Below are 23,045 nucleotides of genomic sequence, written 5' to 3' on the forward strand. Positions count from 1 at the left end.
TTGTAAGGAGTAAAGGTCATACGTAGAGGTGTGTCACACAACTGGTATTTAACAGATAGTTAAATACAGTTAGTTTTCTTTCAGTTGTCCTTCAGTTAAAGTCCCTCCCTTGTTACAATAGAAAGAAAAACTTGTGTTAATACACAGAGGATGATATTTGAGAGTGAGATTTTGACTGCTGCCTTAGGGCTTTTTCCATGTCTGAAATTTGCTTTAGATAGGATTAGAGAGCCAGCCTAGAGAAGGTAAGAATGAGACCTGATTAGGGGAGGGGATGGGAAGAGAAAGCTTGTCGTCAGGGAGAGGGAGTTGATGGGGAGCAGTGGAAGTGAAGTCTGGTGTGGGTGTCCTTGAGAGGTATAGTGTGCGTGCGAAGTTGCTCAGTCATGTCTGACTCTGCGACTCCATGGACCATAGCCCACTAGACTCCTCTGTACATGGGATTCTCCAGGCAAGGATACTGGAGTGAGTTGCCACGCCCTTCTCCAGAGGAGCTTCCCGGCCTATGTACCAAACTGCTGTCTCTCATGTTTCCTGCACTGGCAGGCGGGTTCTTTACCACCAGCACCACCTGGAAAGCACCGTGAGGTATAGAGGACAGTGAAAAGTGTCTGGGCTAAAAAAAAAAAAAAAAAATTATAGATTGATGTACAAGGCAGGGGATGCTGATTAGATCGTAAATTATAGATTTTCCCCAATAAATTTCACTAATTGGGATTATATGTTGAGGGGCTAGATCAGTGGTTTCACAGAATCTCAGAACTTGAATTTCTGAGCTGGAAGGGGATTTATCCTTCTTTTTGGTCCACCTCCCTTGGTTTATGGATGAGGAAATGAGGCTTAGAAAGGTTAAGTAGCTAAACCAGAATCCTGCAGCAAGTTAGTAACAGGATTACGGTTCTGGTATATTTCCTCTGTAATACATTGCCTACTCCTATAGACTTTCCTCTTATTTCCAGGTCAGGCTGCACACGATTCCATAGTCTCTCATAGCAACCGGTTACAATGCTCATGATCCAGAATATAATTCTCAAATGAGAAATTCTGTTTTACATATATTTAAATCTCAGCCACTAAATATACTTTCTGATCCTTTCTAAAGGTCGCTCTACCTGCAATAAACCTGACAGCCTTAGATAAATTAGTGGTGTGTTAAATGCAGTAATCCCTTATACATGAGGAATAAATTCATATAGATAAAAAGAAGGAGTTTTGACAAAGAAGAAAATCTGATTTCAAACCCCTTGCCAAACAGGAACCATAACTATCTGATTAGGAGCAGGAACATTAAGATACTTTCCCAAATTTAGATCTAATCCAGTTACCATCACAAAATATATTATGGCTAGTGCAGAAAAAGCACAGAGGCTGGTTAATGCCTTCATGAAGAGTTTTAGAAGATAATTTGAAATTGTAGCAAAGTCAAAGGAAATAAAAATACTTTGGTATAAAATCCACAGAGATTTTAAAGTCCTGCCTGTTATAGTTTGAGAAAGCAAACGGGAGGGCAGTCCCTGGAGGGGCTGGAGGTTGATGGGCACATTGATGTGATTGCTGCCTTCTAGGGGAGATTACAGAACCCCCGGGAATGTACTCACAGTAATAAAATCCACAAGCAACTAACCCATGGATCCGATGTCACTTTATTAATTTTTAGTGAAAAATGTAATTGTCCCAAGGAAGTTTTTTTTTTCACTTTCGTGTTTTATTTATTTATTAAACATTTTTTTACCTCATTGTGGTTTTGATTTGCCTTTCTCTGATAATGAGTGATGTTGAGCATCTTTTCATGTGTTTGTTAGCCATCTATATGTCTTCTTTGGAGAAATGTCTGTTTAGTTCTTTGGTCCATTTTTTGATTGGGTCATTTATTTTTCTGTTATTGAGCTGCAGGAGCTGCTTGTATATTTTTGGGATTAATTCTTTGTCAGTTGCTTCGTTTGCTATAATTTTCTCCCATTCTGAAGCCTGTCTTTTCACCTTGCTTATAGTATCCTTCGTTGTGCAAAAGCTTTTTGTTTATTTTTGTTTCCCATTTGTTTGTTTTTGTTTCTATTTCCATTATTCTGGGAGGTAGGTCATAGAGGATCCTGCTGTGATTTATGTCAGAGAGTGTTTTGTCTATGTTTTCCTCTAGGAGTTTTATAGTTTCTGGTCTTACATATAGATCATTAATCCATTTTGAGTTTATTTTTCTGTATGGTGTTAAAAAGTGTTCTAGTTTCATTCTTTAAAAGTGGTTGACCAGTTTTCCCAGCACCGCTTGTTAAAGAGATTGTCTTTTCTCCATTGTAGATTCTTGCTTCCTTTGTCAAAGATAAGGTGTCCATAGGTATGTTGATTTATCTCTGGGCTTTCTATTCTGTTCCATTGATCTATATTTCTGTCCTTGTGCCAGTGCCTTACTGTCTTGATGACTGTAGCTTTGTAGTAGAGCCTGAAGTCAGGCAGGTTGATTCCTCCAGTTCCATACTTCTTTCTCAAGGTTGCTTTGGCTATTCGAGGTTTTTTGTATTTCCATACAAATTGTGAAATTATTTGTTCTAGTTCTGTGAAAAATACCGTTGGTAGCTTGATAGGATTGCATTGAGTCTATAGTTTGCTTTGGGTAATATACTCATTTTCACTATATTGATTCTTCTGACCCATGAACTTGGTATATTTCTCCATCTACTTGTGTCATCTTTGATTTCTTTCTTCAGTGTTCTATAGTTTTCTATATATAGGACTTTTGTTTCTTTAGGTAGATTTTTCCTAAGTATTTTATTCTTTTCGTTGCAATGGTGAATGGAATTGGTTCCTTAATTTCTGTTTTCTCATTGTTAGTGTATAAGAATGTGAGGGATTTCTGTGTGTTAATTTTATATCCTGCAACTTTACTATATTCATTGATTAGCTCTAGTAATTTTCTGGTGGTGTCTTTAGGGTTTTCTATGAAGAGGATCATGTCATCTGCAAACAGTGAGAATTTTACTTCTTTTCCAATCTGGATTCCTTTTATTTCTTTTTCTTCTCTGATTGCTGTGGCCAAAACTTCCAAAACTATGTTGAATAGTAGTGGTGAGAGTGGGCACCCTTGTCTTGTTCCTGACTTTAGGGAAAAATGCTTTCAATTTTTCACCATTGAGGATAATGCATGCTGTAGGTTTATCATATATGGCTTTTATTATGTTGAGGTATGTTCCTTCTATTCCTGCTTTCTGGAGGGTTTTTTTTTTTTTTTATCATAAATGGAAGTTTGATTTTGACAAAGGTTTTCTCTGCATCTATTGAGATAATCATATGGTTTTTTCTTTCAATTTGTTCATGTGGTGTATCACATTGACTGATTTGTGAATAGTGAAGAATCCTTGAATCCCTGGGTTAAAGCCCACTTGGTCATGATCTATGATCTTTTAAATATGTTGTTGGATTCTGTTTGCTAGCATTTTGTTGAGGATTTTTGCATCTATGTTCATTGGTGATATTGGCCTCTAGTTTTCTGTTTTTGTGGCATCTTTGTCTGGTTTTGGTATTAGGGTGATGGTGGCCTCTTAGAATGAGTTTGGCAGTTTACCTTCCTCTGTAAGAGTCTGAGTAGGATAGTTGTAGCTCTTCTCTAAATTTTTGGTAGAATTCACCTGTGAGGCCATCTGGTCCTGGGCTATTTTTTGCTGGAAGATGTTTGATTACAGTTTCGATTTCTGTGCTTGTGATGGGTCTGTTAAGATTTTCTATTTCTTCCTGGTTCAGTTTTGGCAAGTTATACTTTTCTAAGAATTCGTCCATTTCTTACAAGTTGTCCATTTTATTGTCATGTAGTTGCTGGTAGTCTTTTATGATCATTTGTATTTCTGTGTTGTCTGTTGTGATTTCTCCATTTTCATTTCTAATTTTGTTGATTTGATTCTTCTCTGTTTGTCTCTTGGTGAATCTGGCTAATGGTTTGTCTATTTTATTTATCTTCTCAAAAAACCAACTTTTAGTTTTGTTGAATTTTGCTATAGCCTCCTTTGTTTTTCTTTCATTTATTTCTGCCCTAATTTTTATGATTTCTTTCCTTTTACCAACCTTGGGGTTCTTCATTTCTTCTTTTTCTAGTTGCTTTAGGTTTAAAGTTAGGTTATTTATTTGATTTTTCTCATTTCTTGAGGTAAGCTTGTATTGCTATGAATCTTCCCCTTAGCACTGCTTTTACTGAATCACATAGGTTTTGGGTTGCCATGTTTTCATTTTCATTTGTTTCTATGATTTCTTTTTTGATTTCTTCTGTGATTTGTTGGTTATTCAGAAGTGTGTTGTTTAGCCTCCATATGTTTGTATTTTTAATAGTTTTTTTCCCCTGTAGTTGACATCTAATCTTAACACATTGTGATCAGAAAAGATGCTTGAAATGATTTCAATTATTTTGAATTTATCAAAGCTAGATTTGTGGCCCAGGATGTGATCTATTCTGGACAATGTTCCATGTGAACTTTAGAAAAAGGTGAAATTCATTGTTTTGGGGTGAAATGTCCAATAGATATCAATTAGGTCTAACTGGTCCATTGTGTCATTTAAAGTTTGCGTTTCCTTGCTAACTTTTTGTTTGGTTTATCTATCCATAGGTATGAGTGGGGTATTAAAGTCTATTGTTGTGTTGCTGTTAATTTCCCCTTGCATACTTTTTAGCATTTGCTTTACATGTTGGGTGTATATGTATTTATAATTATTATAGCTTCTTCTTGGATTGATCCTTTGATCATTATGTAGTATCCGTCTTTGTTTCTTTTCACGGCCTTTATTTCAAAGTCTATTTTATCTGATATGAATATTGCTACTCCTGCTTTCTTTTTGTCTCCATTTGCATGAAATATCTTTTTCTAGCCCTTTACTTTCAGTCTGTATATGTCTCTTGTCTTGAGGTGGGTCTCTTGTAGGCAACATATATAGGGGTCTTGTTTTTGTATCCATTCAGCCAGCCTTTGTCTTTTGGTTGGGGCATTCAGTGCATTTATATTTAAGGTAATTATTGATAAGTATGATTCTGTTGCCATTTGCTTTGTTGTTTTGGGTTCACATTCATACAACCTTTCTGTTTTTCCTGTCTAGAGAACATCCTTTAGCATTTGTTGACGAGCTGGTTTGGTGGTGCTGAATTTTCTCCGCTTTTGCTTGTCTGTAAAGCTTTTGATTTCTCCTTCATATCTGAATGAGATCCTTGTTGGGTACAGTAATCTGGGTTGTAGGTTTTTCTCTTTCATCACTTTAAGTATGTCCTGCCATTCCCTTCTGGCTTGAAGAGTGTCTATTGAAAGATCTGCTGTTATCCTTATGGGAATTTCCTTGTGTGTTATTTGTTGCTTTTCCCTTGCTGCTTTTAATATATGCTCTTTGTGTTTGATCTTTTTAAATTTGATTAATATGTGTCTTGGGGGTGTTTTTCCTTCAGTTTATCCTGTTTGGGACTCTCTGGGCTTCTTGGACTTAGGTGGCTATTTCCTTTCCCATTTTAGGGAAACTTTCAACTATTATCTCCTCAAGCATTTTCTCATGCCCTTTTTTTGTCTTCTTCTGGGGCTCCTATGATTCGAATGTTGGGGCACTTAACATTGTCTCAGAAGTCTCTGAGGTTGTCCTCATTTCTTTGAATACTTTTTTTCTTTTTTCTTCTCTGCTTCATGTGTTCCCACCATTTTATCTTTCACCTCACTTATCCTATCTTCTCTCTTAGTTATTCCACTGTTGGTTCCCTCCAGAGTGCTTTTGATCTCAGTTATTGTATTATTCATTATTGATTGACTCTTTTATTTCTTCTAGGTCCTTGTTAAACACTTCTTGCATCTTCTCAATCATTGTCTCTAGTCTATTTATCTGTAACTCCATTTTGTTTTCATGATATTGGATCAACTTTACTTTCATTATTCTGAATTCTTTTTCAGGTAAACTCCCTAGACCCTCCTCTTTTGTTTGGGTATGTGGGCATTTATCATGCTCCTTCACTTGCTGAATATTTCTCCTTATCATTTTTGTTTAGATTGCTGTGTTTGGGGTGACCTTTCTGTAGGCTGGAAGTTTGTGGTTCCTCTCTATTGTGGAGATCGCTCCCTATGGGTGGGGTTGGACGAGTGGCTTGTCAAGGTTTCCTGGTTGGGGAAGCTTGTGTCTTTGTTCTGGTGGGTGGTGCTGGATCTCTTCTCTCTGGAGTGCAGTGACATGCCCAGTAGTGAGTTTTGGGGTGTCTGTGGTTTTGGTGTGACTTTGGGCAGCCTGTATTTTAATGCTCAGGGCTGTGTTCCTGCATTGTTGGAGAATTAGCACAGTATGTCTTGCTCTGGAACTTGTTGGCTCTTGGGTGGAGCTTGGTTTCAGCGTAGATATGGAGGCTTTTGGATGAGCTCCTGTCAATTAATATTCCCTGGAGACAGGAGTTTTCTGGTGCTCTCAAGTTTTGGATTTAAGCCTCCTGACTTTGGTTTTCAGTCTTATTCTTACAGTAGCCTCAAGACTTCTCCATCCATACAGCACAGATGATAAAACATATAGTTTAATGGTGAGAAGATTCTCCACAGTGAGGGACACCCAGAGAAGTTCACAGAGTTACATGGAGAAGAGAAGAGGGAGGAGGGAGATAGAGGTGATGAGGAGAAGAGAGGGTGTCAACAGGGGAGAGGCCAGTCTAGTCAGTAGTCAGTTCCATAGGTGTTCTCCACAACCCGGAACACCCAGAGAGATTCACAGAGTTAAGTAGATAAGAAAGGGGGAGGGAGGAGATAGAAGTGACCTAGGGGAGAAAAGGGAGGGTCAAAAGGGGAGAGAGCAATCAAGCCAGTAATCACACCCCTAAGTAAAAATGGGTACTGAAGATTAGATTCTTAAAGGTACAAAATTGGTGACAAAAACTAAAAAGCAAAGATTAAAAATCTAGAGTAGAGGTTTGACTCTCAAAAATACAAAATTAATCACAAAAATTATAAAAAATATATGTATGAAATTTGCTTTAAAAATAGGGTCTTTTTTTGCAAGATAATAGTAGGTTATAAAAATGAAAATTAAGAGTAATAAATAACTTAAAAATAGAAAAAATTAAAATTAAAAAATGATAATAGTAAAAATATATCTAGGAATTTCCCTGGAGCTGTTGCAGGCAGTGTGGGGTCAGTTCAGTTTCAGATAGTTCCTTGTTCCAGCTTATACTTCTTCTCAAGGTCTACAGGCCCCTCCAATGCTTAGTCAATGCTAACCACAGGGTTTTAATCTGTTGCACCTGTCACTTCCAGAGCGGTTCCCTGTTTGTTTATTTTGGCTTTCTCTGTTTGCGTCTTATCAGTGTCTAATTTCTGCCCTGACGCAAGGGGACAAAGGTGGTCACGTATTTAGGCTCACTTGTTCAGTTGTGCTGTGGGGAGGGAGGAGCACTGCAAACACATCCCGCTGGTGTGCGGGGCGCGCTCGCAGTGTCTGGGCCACGCTGGGTCTGCCCCCGCTCATGGCGGCAGGTGCTTTCCCGGTCTACACTGCTCAGGCTCCAGGTTGCCCTGCAGGGTGCTGTCCAAAGCGGGCCCTGCGTTTTGTGCCCTTCCCAGGTCTGAGCCGCTCAGGTTCAGGTTTCGGGTACTCTGCAAGGCCACAGAGTCTGTTGGGCGTGAATTTTGTGTCCTTCCCAGGTCGGAGCAGCTCGGGTGACCAGGGGCTTGGCGAGTGCACTGTCCCAGGTGGGCCGTGTGTCCTAATCGCCTCCCCGGTCCCGGCTGCTTGGTTTCCCGGGTGCGCTGTGAGAGCAGATGTCTCAGGTGTGCTGTGTGTCTTCGCTGGGGAGTTGATCTCTGGCTGCAACCCTCCTAGCAGATGTCAACCATCCAGGATCCCAGGAAGACTTGGTTAGCAACCGGCAGCCTGCTCACAGTTTGGTGGAGGATGCCATCTCTGGGGCTGAGATTGCCCTTTGCCTTCTGGCTCTGGCTGTCGCCCACCTTCCTCTCTACCCCTGGCGGCAGGGAGGGGTCGGTCTGCAGCTAGCTAGCTCTCCTTTGGTGTTTGCTCAATCCTTTGTTCTGTGAGAAGGCCACGCTACGCCTTAGGTTAGAGCTTTTCACGAGAAAGTTCTCTCTTTCTGTCTCTTTTTTTCTCTCTCTGGCTGTCCCACAGTTTGGGTTGCTGTCTCACATTAGCTCCCTCAGATTGTCCTCAGGGCATTCAGGCCCAATCCTTAGCTTAAGGACCAATGATGCAGTCCACTCCTCCCTGCCCAGCCCCCAGGTGCTGGTGGTGGACACGAGCTTCTGGGCTATTTCACCACTGACAGTTGCAGTTAGGTGTGTATTCTGTGGGTTTTTTTTTTCCCCTCCCGGTTATGATGCCCTCTGAGGTTCCAAAGCTCCCCACAGACCCACCTGTGAGACAGTTTCCTACTGTGTGGAAGCTTCTCCACCCTCACAACTCCCTCCCAAGGATAGGTCTGCATCCCTAAATATTTTCTCTGTTTTTGTCTTTTATGTTTTTTCCTACCTCCTTTTGAAGAAAATGGGCTGCCTTTCTGGCTGCCTGGTGTCTTCTGCCAGTGTTGAGAAGTTGTTCTGTGGAAGTTGCTCAGCATTCAAATGATCTTTTGATGAATTTGTAGGAGAGAAAGTGGTCTCCCTGTCATATTCATCTGCCACATAGGACCACCTTCTGTCCCAAGGAAGTTTAAGCTTGCATGGTACATACATGTTCTCAGTGTGGGTTAGTATATAATCTATGTCTAAAAACTAAAAAATTACTAAAAAGTGGCTTATAAAAGAGCAGTAAAAGCTATTTGCATAATTTTTATAGTCAGTGTCATCAAGCTGTGATTATCTGATGAATCTGTCTCCCTCCTATAGGCGTAGGCTCCATGGTGACCTAGTTTCATAGGCAAGGGATCCTTTTTCCTGAATGGTTCTGGAAACAATATTATAAATTTATATCTATCTACCTAAACATAATAAAAATATGAATATTATTGTGAATGCTCAAAAGGCAGAACATCTCCTTTTGGTTGGCATATTCTTTTTTCATTCATTGATTCAGTAAGTATTTAACAAACACCTGTGATTTGTTAGGTATTGTGTTGATACTGGGTATAGAAGAGGAGCAGAACAGGTAGCAGCCCTACAGAAATTAAGGTCTGAAGATTGAAGATACGAAATTAAATAAGCTGTGACCACAGAGGGTAAGCAGTATGGTAAAGGAGGTCCAAGGTGCTGTGGAGGTGAATAAGAGGGGCATGTAACCCATACCAGAGATTGCGGAAGTCTTCCTGTAGGAAGCGGTATTTTACTTGTGACTTGGTTGAATTCCTTAGCTAGCTAAGGGGCAGAATGTATCCCAGGGAGGGACTGGTGTGAGTAAAGATCTAAAAGTAAAAGAGAAGATACACTTAAAGAAAAAACAGAGTGAGCTATTCCTTCTTCACAAGTGTGAAGAGTTTTTTTTTTTCGTTTTGAAGATAATGTACATTGTTGGTGAGTGTGATGGTACATACTCTCATCCAGGGCTCTGTGTGCATATGCACTCAGTTGTGTCCAACTCTTTGCAGTCCCATGGACGGTAGCCCACTAGGCTCCTCCATCCATGGGTTTTTCCAGGTAATAACACTGGAGTGGGTTGCCATTCTCTTCTTCAGGGGATCTTCTCAACCTAGGGATTAAACCCACAACCCCTGTCTCCTGCATTGGCAGGCTGGTTCTTTCCCACTGAGCCTCCTGTTATGCTGGGAAGCCCTCCTCCTGGGAAGCCATCCAGGGCTCATAGGAGTATAAATTGATGTGAGTTTTTTAGAAGGTAATTTGGCAATATTATGCCAAAATTTAAAGGTATGTGTACATTTGATACTGTATTTTTTGGATACTTTAATTTTAGATATTTATTCTAGGGAAATAATTATAGATGTATAAAAAGATAAAATATCCTAGGTCTTGGTTTTAGAAAAATTGGAAACAACAGAGAAATGGTTGAATAAACTATATATACTGAAAGATATCCTATACAGCTAATGAAAATATTGTCAAAATATCTAATTTTCTAGACCAGAGGTTGGCAAACTACAGTCAAACTATGACCACAGCATAACACCTACTTTTTAAAGAAACTTTTTATTGCAAATGTAGAATAGAAACATCCTGTGTATCATTCCTGTCATTTCATCAACTGGTTACATCTTACATAACTGTAGTACAATATCAAACCAGGAAACTGACATCAGTACAATGTGTGTGTGAATTTCTGTAATTACAGCCACAGTTCAGGTTATTTCATCATCACAAAGGTTTCTCTGTGTTATCCTTTGATAGTCATACCTACCTCTTTGTCCCTTGCCATTAATAACTGACCTTGGCAGATATTAATGTTTTCCATTTCTGTAGCTTTGTTATTTTGGGAATGTTATGTAAATAGAATCATACATTACCTTTTGAAATTGGCTCTTTTTTCTCATCCTGTGTCATGTCCTTGATATGTATTTAAATTAGAAACTATACATCGATAGTTTACTTTTCAGTGCTGAGTGGTATTCCACGGTAAGGATCTATCAGATCTTGTTTAACTGTTTACCTATTGAAGAGGGTGTCATGGTTTCCTTTTTTTGGCTGTTTCATATAAAACTGCTATAACTGTTTGTGAATAGGGTTTGATGTGGACATAGGTTCTCATTTCTATGGGATAAATAGAAGTGTGATTGCTGGGTTGGATGGTAAGTGTATGTTTAGCTTTCTGTGTAACTGATGAGTGACTATATCGTTTTACGAACCTCTCAAACAATGCATAAGAGATGTAGTTGCTCTGCATCCTTGCCAGCCCTGGGTATTGTGATTATTTTTTATTTTAGCTGTTCTAATGGGTCTGTAGTAACATCTAGTCCAGCAAGTTCTTTGTTAGTATATGGTTAGTACTACCACACAGTCTTGATTTCTGTAGCTACAAAATACATCTTAAAATTCGACAGAGTGATTCCTCTCACTGTAGTTATCTCTGAAAATTGTTTTAGCTCTTCTAGTTCTCTTGCCTTTTCATATAAATCTTAGAATAACCTTGTCATATTTACAAAAAAACTGCTGAGAATATGACAGAAGTTAGGTTAAATATGTATCAATTTAGGGAGAATTGAGGTCTTTGCTATGTTGCGTCTTTCATTCTAAGAACACAATATGTTTGCTATCTGTTTTTGTAGATGAAGTTTTATTGGAGCACCATCATGACCATTCATTTATATATTGTCAGAGGTTGCTTTCTTGTTATAAAAGTAGAATTGAACAGTGCCGAATACTGTGTGGCCCAGAACACTTAAAATATTTACTCTCTGACACTTTACAGAGAAAACTTTTCAACCTTTGGATCCAATCAATGTTTATGCTATATTAGTGAAAAAACGTATAAAATAGTATAACTGGTATCATAACATTTTAACTTTAAATATAAGTTAATCACACTCGTATGTCTATCTATGCATGTTAAAATGACTGAAAGACTGTGAAACAAAAATTTTAACCTTGGTTCTTTTAGGACAGTAGTATCATGGTGATTTAAAAATTTTTTGTTGTGTGTGATTTTTTTGGCACCTTCCACTTTCTATTTTAGCTAGCGAAAAATAATGTATTAGTTTAAGGAAGGATTCCGCTTTCCAATCTCTTTTTAACCAGTTTTATAAGACTTTTTTCCTTCCAGGTAAAAAGAGACTTTCAGATTACAACAGAAGATATGCCAATCAATTGTTTGTGTTAGGGATGCTGAATGATGCTTTAACAATATGCCTTTTCAAAACACAGATGAATTCTCATAGGTTCATAACTTAAGCATACCCTTGGTTGATAAGCATAGATAAGAAAATGCCATGATATTGAATCTTACTCCTTGGTGTTTAGTCTGGGTAATAATAAAGGAGTGCTCCACCCTTGAGGTTTATTTACCAGAAGCCCCATGCAAACGCCACATACTTAACCCTGCACACCGGGATGAGCAAATTGGTTCTCACTGAGTGACTATTTCAAATGACAGAGACTGGCAAAATGAACATTTGCATGCTTGTTGCTGTAACCCATCTTAACGATTACTGACAAACTTCTTCCAGTTCTGCCAGGGCATCAGCATAGATACAGAACAGATCAAATGGCAAGTCACACCATGAGAGTAACCTGCCGTTTGAGAAAGTGAATGTAGGGCATGAAACAGTGATGACAGCTATGCTTTCATCTGGAAAGGGCTCTGACAGGGTCATGAAAGACCAGAGAGGTGTTTGGAACAGACCTAGGTCCCTGACAGGTTAATAACCCACTTCACAGAGTCACAGTGTACCTCAAATGGACTGCATTCTGTTCCTGGAGTGATTATTTCTTAAACTCTCACCTTGGTTTTCAACTGTACTCTGAATGCTGATTTATAGGGTGTGAATTAAAATAAATTAACATGATTTTAATATATCTAGGAATTATATATTAATAGTTCCTTGATCCTAACCACTGAAGAAAGTTGGTATGGGGAAAAGATGAAATTCTAAAAGACTCTGATCCTGCTCAGAAATAGGCTCACATTTTTTTGCAAATGAAAGTGATTGTTACATCAGGGCTGCAGATGCTTGGAACACCTTGTCATCCCTTTGCTTTTAGGTGATGCCCACACAGCACTAAGAACAGCAGAGATCTGTAAATTTTCTAATTAATCATGATCAATATTGACAACCAGACAGCATCATTCTGGCTCCAGAATAGATTCCTGGGCCACGATGATTCTGTTTGTCTGTCTACATTGCTCACATTAGCTGGGTAAATTGGCTGGTTAAATCCCTGCTTCTATAATATTAGCCTTAAAAAGAGAGGTTTAGGGATTTGCTCGAGTAGAGAATGAATAAAAAGTGTTCATTCGTTCATCCAATTTTTTTTTTTTTAAAGAAAGGTTGATAGTCACTCACTTCTCTTCTTCTTGGTGTATGGAAATTACCATAATGAATAAGGCATGAATCTTTCTCAATAAGAGGCTTAGAAATTATGATAACAGGATGTATAATCATGAAAGTGTGTTCTAAGGCAGATATGTCATAAGAAATATATAGATCAGTACACTGGGAACTGTAGGATGAAGACATCGCTCCTGTCTGGGGGGGAATCCGAAGAAGCTTTCTGAAGGAAGTGGTCTTGACCAGGTACTTGAGGCAAGATGTAGATTAAGGCATAAACCACAGAAACGGATGCTGATTAGTTATCTAGAGCAAGCTTAAGAAATGGCAGAAATTAAGGATTCAGGGGTGTTTGTGGGGAACTCAAAGGCAGACATGCATCCAGGTCTTAGGAAGGATTTGGAACTAGAGTTGGGAAACAATTCAGGAACAGAGGGAATTCTTTTTCTACTGCTTCGTTCGTGTCTGTGAACAAACTTGCTTCCTTTGCTTCTTCATTCGCAGAGTGGACTGTGGCTACCCCAGCTTTTTGACTGAAGAGAATCTTTGTGCCCTACATTATGTCAGTTTCATGAACTACTGCTAGGAAAGTGAAGTCACACATAAACAGTGTCCTGGGGAAGATTTAGAAGTTCCTAGATAAGGAGGGATGACTTGCGTGATGATCAGACATTCCCAAATGGGTAGGTGCTGTACTGTGGGGAATTGTAAAACAGTGCAATTGGAATACAGATTTGGAAGGGCAGTTAGGGAAAGATAATGACTTTGGGGCATCACCGAGAAGCATAGTGATGTGAAATAAATTACACTTTAGGCAATCAATCTGACAACACTGAGTATGATAAAATTATAGATTTCTTTTTGTCTTGTTTTTGTATCCATTGATCTCACTGCATTATATGCACTTCTGTGAGACACTTTAATTTCTTTTGGATACAAGATGCAAGATGATACAATGATTATAAATATTAAAAATGAGTACCGATGTAGGTGATAAAAATTTGACTTAAAATTTGTGTTATCTATTAATTTGTTCTGTAACCATTGCATATCCCCAGACCACTAAGAGTCCAAGTTTTCTACTGTAAAAAATGGTGTGAGAAAATATGGGCTTCTCTTCTCTTCAGTAAGAATAATTGTACTACTTAAAGCAGATTTCTCTACAACCAGAAATTCTGAGTGATAGAATTATCTTCCTTGACAGAAAGGCACAATGTTGCTGACTTTGTGAATGTGATGTGCTCTCTCTCTTTTTTTTTTTTTCTTTGAATTTTAGGATTTTTTTTCACTGTTTCTCATGGCATTTCAAAGCATCCAACTGATCTGGATTTGAATTCCAGATCTGCTATGGAGCAAATGTTTGATTTAAGCAAGTAAACTTATGAGGTTAAATAGTAATAACACTTCCCTAAATTTTTGTCAGAGCAAAATTACGCAATAAAATGAGTTTGGGACATCATTTGGAAAAAAAAAATGAGGATTCAATTAGAAAAGAAATGGCTCTTGTGTGCCTCTCATCCCACTTGTCCCATCCAGACTGTATTAAAGCCCTTGGATCCTTCCCTCTGAGATTGGCCTGGACCTCAGAATCTTTCTCCATTCCCAGGCAGCTCGTAACACCAATCCACTGAAGGTGTTGTTCGAGGCCAAAATATTTGCCATCCCCTGACTATGACTGTGAATTGTTAGGCTTTTATATCCCAGTGTGAAGATGAAAATTTTTATCCAGTCCTCTTATTTTACATATGACAAAACCAAGGCCCAGGAAGAGTGATTTGGCATAACATCACACAGCCAAGTATGCTACAACCCAAGACCAGAGTCTTAGCAATTTTAATGAAATAATTATCTTTGCTGTTCTAGTCCTCCCTAAATGTGATCACTGAGCTTTGGTTTGTTTTTCTAAATACTTGCAATTGGAATTTCTGATTTTTTTATATTTTATGTTTTCTAACAAACTAATGGGACGTAACTACTTGAGTTTACATTTTCTAGATGTAATCTGACTTTCAGTGGACCACCGCTGACAATACTGGAAATTAGCAATTAGGTGAAAGCAATTACTGTAGTATTGTGAAATGGGAATTTTAACCTTATGAATAAATGAATGTTTTCTATTTTGGTGGCGTGTCCAAAGGAAAAAAAAAATGAGGCCTACCCCTCAGTGAGCGTTACCTGGTCTGCTTAGGAAGTCTGAGCACTGTCCCTGTGTTCTGTTACCCTTATATTATTTTCCTCTTCTGGCCTGTGTGCCGTGATTTCTCAGCAGCTGGGGGAGTATAGCCTCAGAATCCTACAGCCACAAGATTTTCTGTGAAGTCACCTGATTGGTCCTTGGAGTCCAGGAAGGTGAACGTGGTAAAACAACAGGAAGCTTCTAAACTTATTCTGAGTGAACTCAACAAACACAGATCAGAAGTTTATATCTTTCTTTGGTACAGATCTTTGTTTTAGCTTATAACCCCCCTTTTAGTGGCACTCATTGCATTGGGCTGCAATTCTTTGTTCTTCTGTTTATTGTCCCTTGGAAACACTTGAGGACATATATTTATATTTACATACTTATCATCTCTTAGAGCACCCAGTACGTCATAGGGGCTTGATAAATGCACATTGTTCCATACATGGTACGGGAGGTGACTTGAATTCTGCTTTGTTATACAGCATTTTAGGTTATACAGCATAGTGGAAGCCTGTATCCTTTTGTTTTGCCCTTTCAGAGGGGCCCACATCCCCAGCACAGGGACTCATACAAAATGACCTATTAGGAAACGTGCATGGAATGCGTAGATGAATAAAAGATGACTTCACACTTCTTAAGAGTCTATGCACACCTTCATTCTTGTGTTATCCTTTATTTTCCCAGCTTGTATTGATAAATTTAAGACATTTACCCCATATAAACCTGTTCATGCCCTGTTAAATTTCAAAATATTAGTCAAGGAGGAGATATAATAGGCAAAGAATCCCAATTATGTCATGGCTTCTGACGCTGGGCCCTTGGTTTACATTACCAATTAAATTTAACCAGCAGTCTTGAGCATCTCTGTGTGCATGGCACCAGGGATGGGGCTGCTATTTCAAGATTTATCAGGGGAGGAATGACTTGACCAAACACCCACACACAGTCACCTCTTCAATATGACCAATCCATGCTGAGTCCTTGACAATTAACCTGTTTCCTTTGACATCTGGGCTTCCACTCCTGATGTTCCTCTACCTAGGCAGTGAAGCATCCCTTTGGCTATTCAGTCACATATCCTGGCTTTGAATTCTACCATCTAGTTGTGTGACCTTGGACAAGTTACTTTAGCTCTGACTCTCAGTTTCCCTGTCTGTAAAATGGGCATAATTATTACTTCAGAGGGTGGTTAGGAGAGGAAATGAGATAATGCACATAAAGTGCTAACCAGAGCCTGGCGCACAGTGAGTGCCATTCGTTTTCATGATTTGTGTGAACATGCTTTCACTCTCCGTCTTGTCATACCTCACCCCACCTTTAAGGCCTGGCTCCAAGGTTGCTGCCTCTGCAAAGATTTCTCTGATGCCAGCCAAAGTGCTCTTTCCCTTTCCAGGTGTCTTTTGTATTAACTCACTTAACCTCATAGTCACTCCCTCATTACATGGCGCTATGCTATTCTCTAGTGGCCTGTGGTACACAGTTTAGCACTTGGGTATGAAGAAATTCAGTACCATCTTGCCTTGTTCATAATTTGAGTATTCCCTGCATTTGTCTTCTATTCAAAAAACATCTAAGCAACATGTGGGCAAAGACTCTAAGACAAAACACAGAATGTTTAAAAAACACAACTGAAGGGTCAGGGCCATAACTTAATTCTCTCTCTCTCTCTCCAATTTTCTTCTCTTGTTAATTCCTGCTTCCAGTTAGCTTTCTGATTTAAACGAGCCCATCTTTTCTTTTAAAAGGCTATCACAGTCAGTTCTATGGGCATACAACAGTGTGACAGTCACTGGTTTGTGAGGGTTTTCTGTGCCAGGTTCACCCGTGTTTCTCTGTCAGAATGCTCAGCATTCTGTACAGCTGTATGGAATTGGCATTTCTATATTAGCCGCATCAAATCAGCTTGGAAAATAGCCAAGTCCAGGGTTTTTAGTCATCCATTCAGACAGTTCTAGGAAAATTGCCTCGAAGACTTGTCAGCCAGCGGTGGGCTCTGCAGGACAGACAGCTGCTTGCGTTGTGTTGGTGGGAATCTCACTGCCTGCTTCACCCAGAGGTTCCTGGCCCTCAGCTCAAGACACCGCAGCAAACTGGGAAAGGAATTATACAAATTCCAGGTGGTAGTTACCTTTTGGGATGAGGGTTTGTGTGAGAGAAGGGACACGGGAAGAGGAAGAACCAAAGGAACTTTCCAAAACAATGCTGTCTTTAACTTGTTAGTGGTTACTTGGATGTCAGTTGTATTGTAATTTTTTTACACTCTACAGTATAATAATTTTGCGTATACTTAATATATAATTTTTTAACATGGAAAAAGTAAGAACTATGATCCTTGCAAAGACCCTGATAGCTGGGAAAGGTCGAGGGCCTAAGGAGAAGGGGGTGACAGAGGATGAGATGGTTGGATGGCATCATCGACTCAATGGACATGAGTTTGAGCAAACCTTGGGAAATGGTGAAGGACTGGGAAGCCTGGCATGCCGCAGTCCATGGGGTCACCAAGAGTTGGACACGACTGAGCGACTGAATAACGATGAGCCTGCTGAGTATTATTTACTCCCTTGCCCTCTTACTCCTGAATTTAAAATGCAGAGTCATCCAAGGATTCTAAAACCTAATATGGAGAGGTCATCTGGTGATGCCCACCTGGCTGGGTTAGTTTATGTTACTGATTCCCAGGGTTCTGTTGCAGGTGGCTCATGCACTATCCCAAGGGGCAACGGGAGGTCAGCAGGTGGAGTCAGGTGGAGTCTGGAGTCATCAGCCCTTTCAACCACATTTGATTTCTGTTTCACATATTAAGATTCCAGGTAAGAAATGGTTAAAGAGCCAGGAGGGAGGTCAGATTAGTTCTTTAATTTTCAAAGGGTATCTAATGAAATTAGGCTGATGTTTATGGCTTCAAAGGGTGAACGGGCAAAAGTTCTTGAGAGGTAAGATTGAATTGCTCTATCTCTGTTTGCTTGAGGCAACCCAAGTTCATGGCTTTATGCCTGCTGCCCAAGGTAGTTACAAATAGCACCTTCTTTCCCTAAGTATACCAGTTTGAATGACAAGTTGTAAGGTCAGTCTAGTTATAAGGAATACTTTGACAGTTATAGCTAAGATTATAGAGGACTAGTTTCTGAAGTGGAAAGAAGAAGTGAAATAAATAATGAGGACCAATTAGGGAGCATTGTTGATCTGTTGTTTCAAACTTTTTTTTCTTTAAGCAGATTTTTTTTTTTTTTCTGGTTCTTTAATCATTTCTCCTGAGGCAGATTTCTCATCTCTTGGTCTCTCTGCTCTTGATATGTTTCCATTCCCCAACCCCACCCCCAACTCTCCGGAAACAAAAATGATAATTCAGTTGGGGTCTACTCAGAGTGGATTGAAGAGGCTTTCAGAATAATAGAATGTTTGTATTAGAATGAAATACAGTACCATCAAGCTCATTCCAGTAGGAACAGCAACATGGTAAACTCTCATGTTGCGTTTACATGAGAATCACTATAGAGAATTTGCTGTGCATACATATTTCTAAGCCTGTCCTTAGAGGTTCTTTTTCATATTTAAATTTAGTAGGTTATTTTTATTGAGGAAGGAAAGGGTGGGCAAATTAGGAGATGCTTGTTAGTTGTTTCTGGGATAATACCTGGGAAGTTGAATTTAAACTATATCTCTGAAAAAAAAAATAAACTATATCTCTGGTGTTCTGTTGCTTGGCCATTTTGGAGAATCCTCAGGGATCCCACTGGTTCCCCAGTTGTGGGCCATGACTCCCAAGGGTGCAAAAGGTATGTCGTTATTTTAGTTATTCTAAATACTGCCTTTTCTTGTTATCAAATATCATTTTTCTTCCTCATATTTAATATTTGTTAAACCTGCAGGTAGTATTGCAATGGATAAAATACAGGTTTAAGAATTATCTAATTTATAAAGCTATTTGTCTTTATGTTTAAAGTTTGTACTGAGAATACAAGCTTTACCATGTATATGTCCGATACCTGGCTTTAGTTCATAATAAATTGGGTTCTTATCCTCTAAAAGATGAAAAATGAATTCATTTGACTTACAGTTAAAGCCAGATGAATCCAATCTCCCAAACCTAGGTCATGGCCAGAGGTGTCCTGGTAGGTGTCTAATCAACAGCGGTCTGTGGAGGGTTAGAGAGAGACGTGGAGGGTGGCCGGAGGGAGTAAAGAAAGGCCTGATTTGTAAAGTGTACCAATTTCTGTTGTGTAAATGTTTTCATTATGGCTACCAGCCTGACTTGACTCAAGTGGAATTGAGAAAAGAGGTGCGGGATTGGCTCTTGTTGAGCTAGTGCAGTCTAGCTCCAGCAGACCTCTGGGTCAGCTGAAAATCTAGTCCTCATAGCTAGTTTAGTGGTTTTCTTATTACTCTACAGATAAACCTGGCATGTTAAGAAGCCCTGATAGCATATTATGTATGGAATCAGGGGCTATCATTTTGTATTTGATTTCCAGAGCCAAATCAGTGGAAAATCACCCATACCTGAATTCCTGTGGGTTTTCCTATTGCCTCTATTATACCTTGTTCTGACCTTACAGTCCCAATTTTGGCTCTCCAGAAAGTTTCCATGGGCTTTGCCTTCTTCCTAAGCCTAGTTCTTTTGTGACAATCTAGTATATCTTCAGGGTAGCCCCTCAGTAGGACTCCACTTTTGGTGAGGGTCAGCTTGCTTAAGTATGACTTTTAGGTTCTATCGGATCTGGTTTCTCAAGGATCATGAGACAAGCATCATTATCATAGGCTGTTAATTTTTATCAGCTCTCCTTAATTCAGTGCTTTCAAAATCATTTTTAAAGAAACAGTCCTTGTTAATGTTCAGTGAGCAAAAGTGTTTCATAGTTGATATGTTTGGATATCAAAGGTTTCATAATTGGACATGAATGGGAAATGTAGCGTACTACTTCTTACAGCTATTCCCCTTTCCTCCCATGCTGGAGAATCACAGTCTGTTTTCACAAAGTAGTAACTCTGAGCAGCCTTGCAGAGAGAAATTTACTTACTTTGGTCTGATTTTTGCTGCTGTTGTTCAGTCACTAAGCCATGTCTGAATCTTTGCAACCCAGTGGGCAGCAGCGTGGTCTGATTTAGCTTTTCCAAAATTTATTCAAGCATATACTTCTTCATCACTGATCCTGATTTAAATCCCATGGAATATGCTTAGTGAAAAAATGAGATAGTAGTTCATCATAGTGTATATCTTATGATGTTTCAAAATCCATATTCCATGCTGGATTACTTCTTAGTTCCCCATGTCTGAATGATGGCTTCCTGGCACCAGTTGATTTGCTGATGGGAAAAGATTGATGTATTCTGAGACCACTGATTGGCCCAGCTCTTCAGGTTTCGGTGGCCAGCCCTATCATCCAGAGTCCCTTCTACTGTACTATTGGATGTCTTACCCTGCGTAAAAAAATGGTCTTCCATATACAAAACCTTTTTCATTTGGAAGAACTACCAGACAATACTTCGGTTTTTCTTTACTCACACATACTTGACTAAAACAGGCAGCACAGAATGGGTAGCTGTGAGTGAGGATAAGGAAGTATGATTAGAAGGAAGTAGGATAATAAGGGACCTTGACAGTCAGGCAGAGCAATTTAAATGTGAAACAGGAAATGGAACAGTTATCTTCTGTTTGAGCAGCTCCTTCAAGGGAGAGAAGTAATGCCTTGATAGAATCAGCTCATTTATAATGTAAATGGTTTGTTTGAATTTTTCTGTTGCATTGTATGGAAAAACACCAACAGACGTTTTGGTCAACCCTATATTTCTTTCTTTTTCTTAGATAATAGTATGGCTTTAAATTTGAGCATCAGCACCTCATGTGACCCAGAAGAGACTACTGTTTCTTTAAAAATAATTTTGAAAGCACTGAATTAAGGAGAGCGGATAAGAATTAACAGTCTATGATAATGATAAACCTCTTTTTACATTCTTACTTTGGTAATCCTTGACTTCTTTATCTCTTTCTAAAGTGGTACCCATGTGTTTGATTCATTGTAACTGTGCCATTTATTACTCAGCCTCAGGTCCCATGGCAATAGTGAATTTCCTCATTGCACAGGGTGATATCCTTGGAGAATCAAACCTATCCAGAAGGAACAATAAGGTGACTAGTATTTTTTTCATGAGTGCTCAATGGGATTATATCCTTGCTTTGAATTTCTCTCTGATAAGACTTCTTGTCTTTGGGGAATATCTGTTCTGCAATTGGTTGAATCTCTATCTGCAGGGAATAGAAATATTTTTGTCACCCATGATTGTTTTGAAGGTATTTACCTGTCCCAAGGGCCAGTAGGAACCTTTTAATGCTGCCTTCTTCCACTGCCTCAGTAACCAGTATCTGCCTTGAAGAAATGCTTTCTGACATGAATATCCTAGAGCCTGCCTCCTCTGCCAGCCTGGCCATGTGCAGACTGCCAAACATTTCACCTACTGCCCACTCACTGCTAGCTGTATTGTTCTAATATACAGATCTTATCCAGTCAAATATTATTACTTTCTGTATGTACCTGTTTTTGCAATATAGTAGGGTCATGGTTGGGATTTCCAGGTGGCTCTGTAGTGAAGAATCCACCTGCCAGTGCAGGAGATGTAGGAGATGCGGATTCAACCCCTGGGTCGGGAAGATCTCTGGAGTAGGAAATGGCAGCCTGCTCTAGTATACTTGCCTGGAAAATCCCATGGACAGAGGAGTCTGGTGGGCTGCAGTCCACGAGGTCGCAAAGAGTCAGGTACAATTGAATGAGCACACACACAGGGTCACTGTATACTCATCCACTTACATGATTATCTGGGAATTTGCTCTCCCACTCAAACCTGATGGCAGATTTTAAAACTGATTCTTTACAAGAAGCCACTTAATTTGGAGAGAATGTGTTGGAACTGTCTTAATCTTTTTGTTCCCTTGTGACTTAGCTGTGTCTAGGAACTCACAGTGGACCTTAGAAGGAGACCATGGTTGGAGTTCCTAAGTGAATAAAACTGTTGAGTCTGGTACTTCCCAATGACTAGTTGAACTGAACACCCAGGTGTACTCAGTTTACTGAACATACAGGTGTTTTGCCTAGTTTTAATTATTCCCATGTTTTCCCTGCCTTCTTATCCTTGGTCATATATTACAGCTGGTCTTCCACCCACAGTGGATTTGCAGGGACCAAGATGGCTCCGTCTGGAAGGTCTGTTCCCAATAAGAGCTCATGGCCCTCTTTCATTTGTACCATGCCTACTGCTTCCTGTTCATCTCTCTGATACTTTGATTTCTGACGTTGTTATGTGATGCTCGCTGTTTCTTTTGGGCTGTGTGTTTTTTGAACTTTTTGATTCTTCTCTCGCTTATGAACAGTTTTCTGTCTTAAGCTCTTTGCCAAGAATACTCTCTGTTTTATGCAGTCCTCCAAATTCTGGTTGGATGATGCCCAGAATATCCCATACCTCTGTGAAAGCCTCCTAGCTGGGCTGGGCTCCTTAACCTAAGGAGGAGAGAGTTTTGGAATTTTATTTAGAATCTGAAGTCCTTAGTCCATCACCTGTTGCAGCTCAGGGACAGTGGATGAGGCCACAAGATCCTGTGGTAATGGAAGTCATGTGCTATCTGGTGGTGCTTATGGTGGAGATGAGGTTGGAGCCACGGAGGCTTCATTTGCACACACACACTGGGATGAAACCTCTACCTTCCTCACTCTCATAATGCTATTGATCTTGCTGCTAAAGAAGTCCAAGTGGGACTCTAACAAACTACCAGGCATCTATCTCCAAATACATTTTCACAGGTAAATTCAGGGTTTTGGGTCATGTGAACACTCCATTGTTTTCTGGGTAGCAAAAGATATTTTTTTTCAATTGCAGTTTCTGTTTATCGCAATAATTGCAGATTTACATGCCATTGTAGGAAATAATGATCCCTCTGTTTGTTGGGAATGGGGAGCTGAGCAAAATACATGATTCCCCTCCAGTAGCCTGGGAGTATCCCTTTAAGGTGTA

Source organism: Odocoileus virginianus, chromosome 18, assembly GCF_023699985.2.
Source record: "Odocoileus virginianus isolate 20LAN1187 ecotype Illinois chromosome 18, Ovbor_1.2, whole genome shotgun sequence".
NCBI classification, from domain to species: Eukaryota; Metazoa; Chordata; class Mammalia; order Artiodactyla; family Cervidae; genus Odocoileus; species Odocoileus virginianus.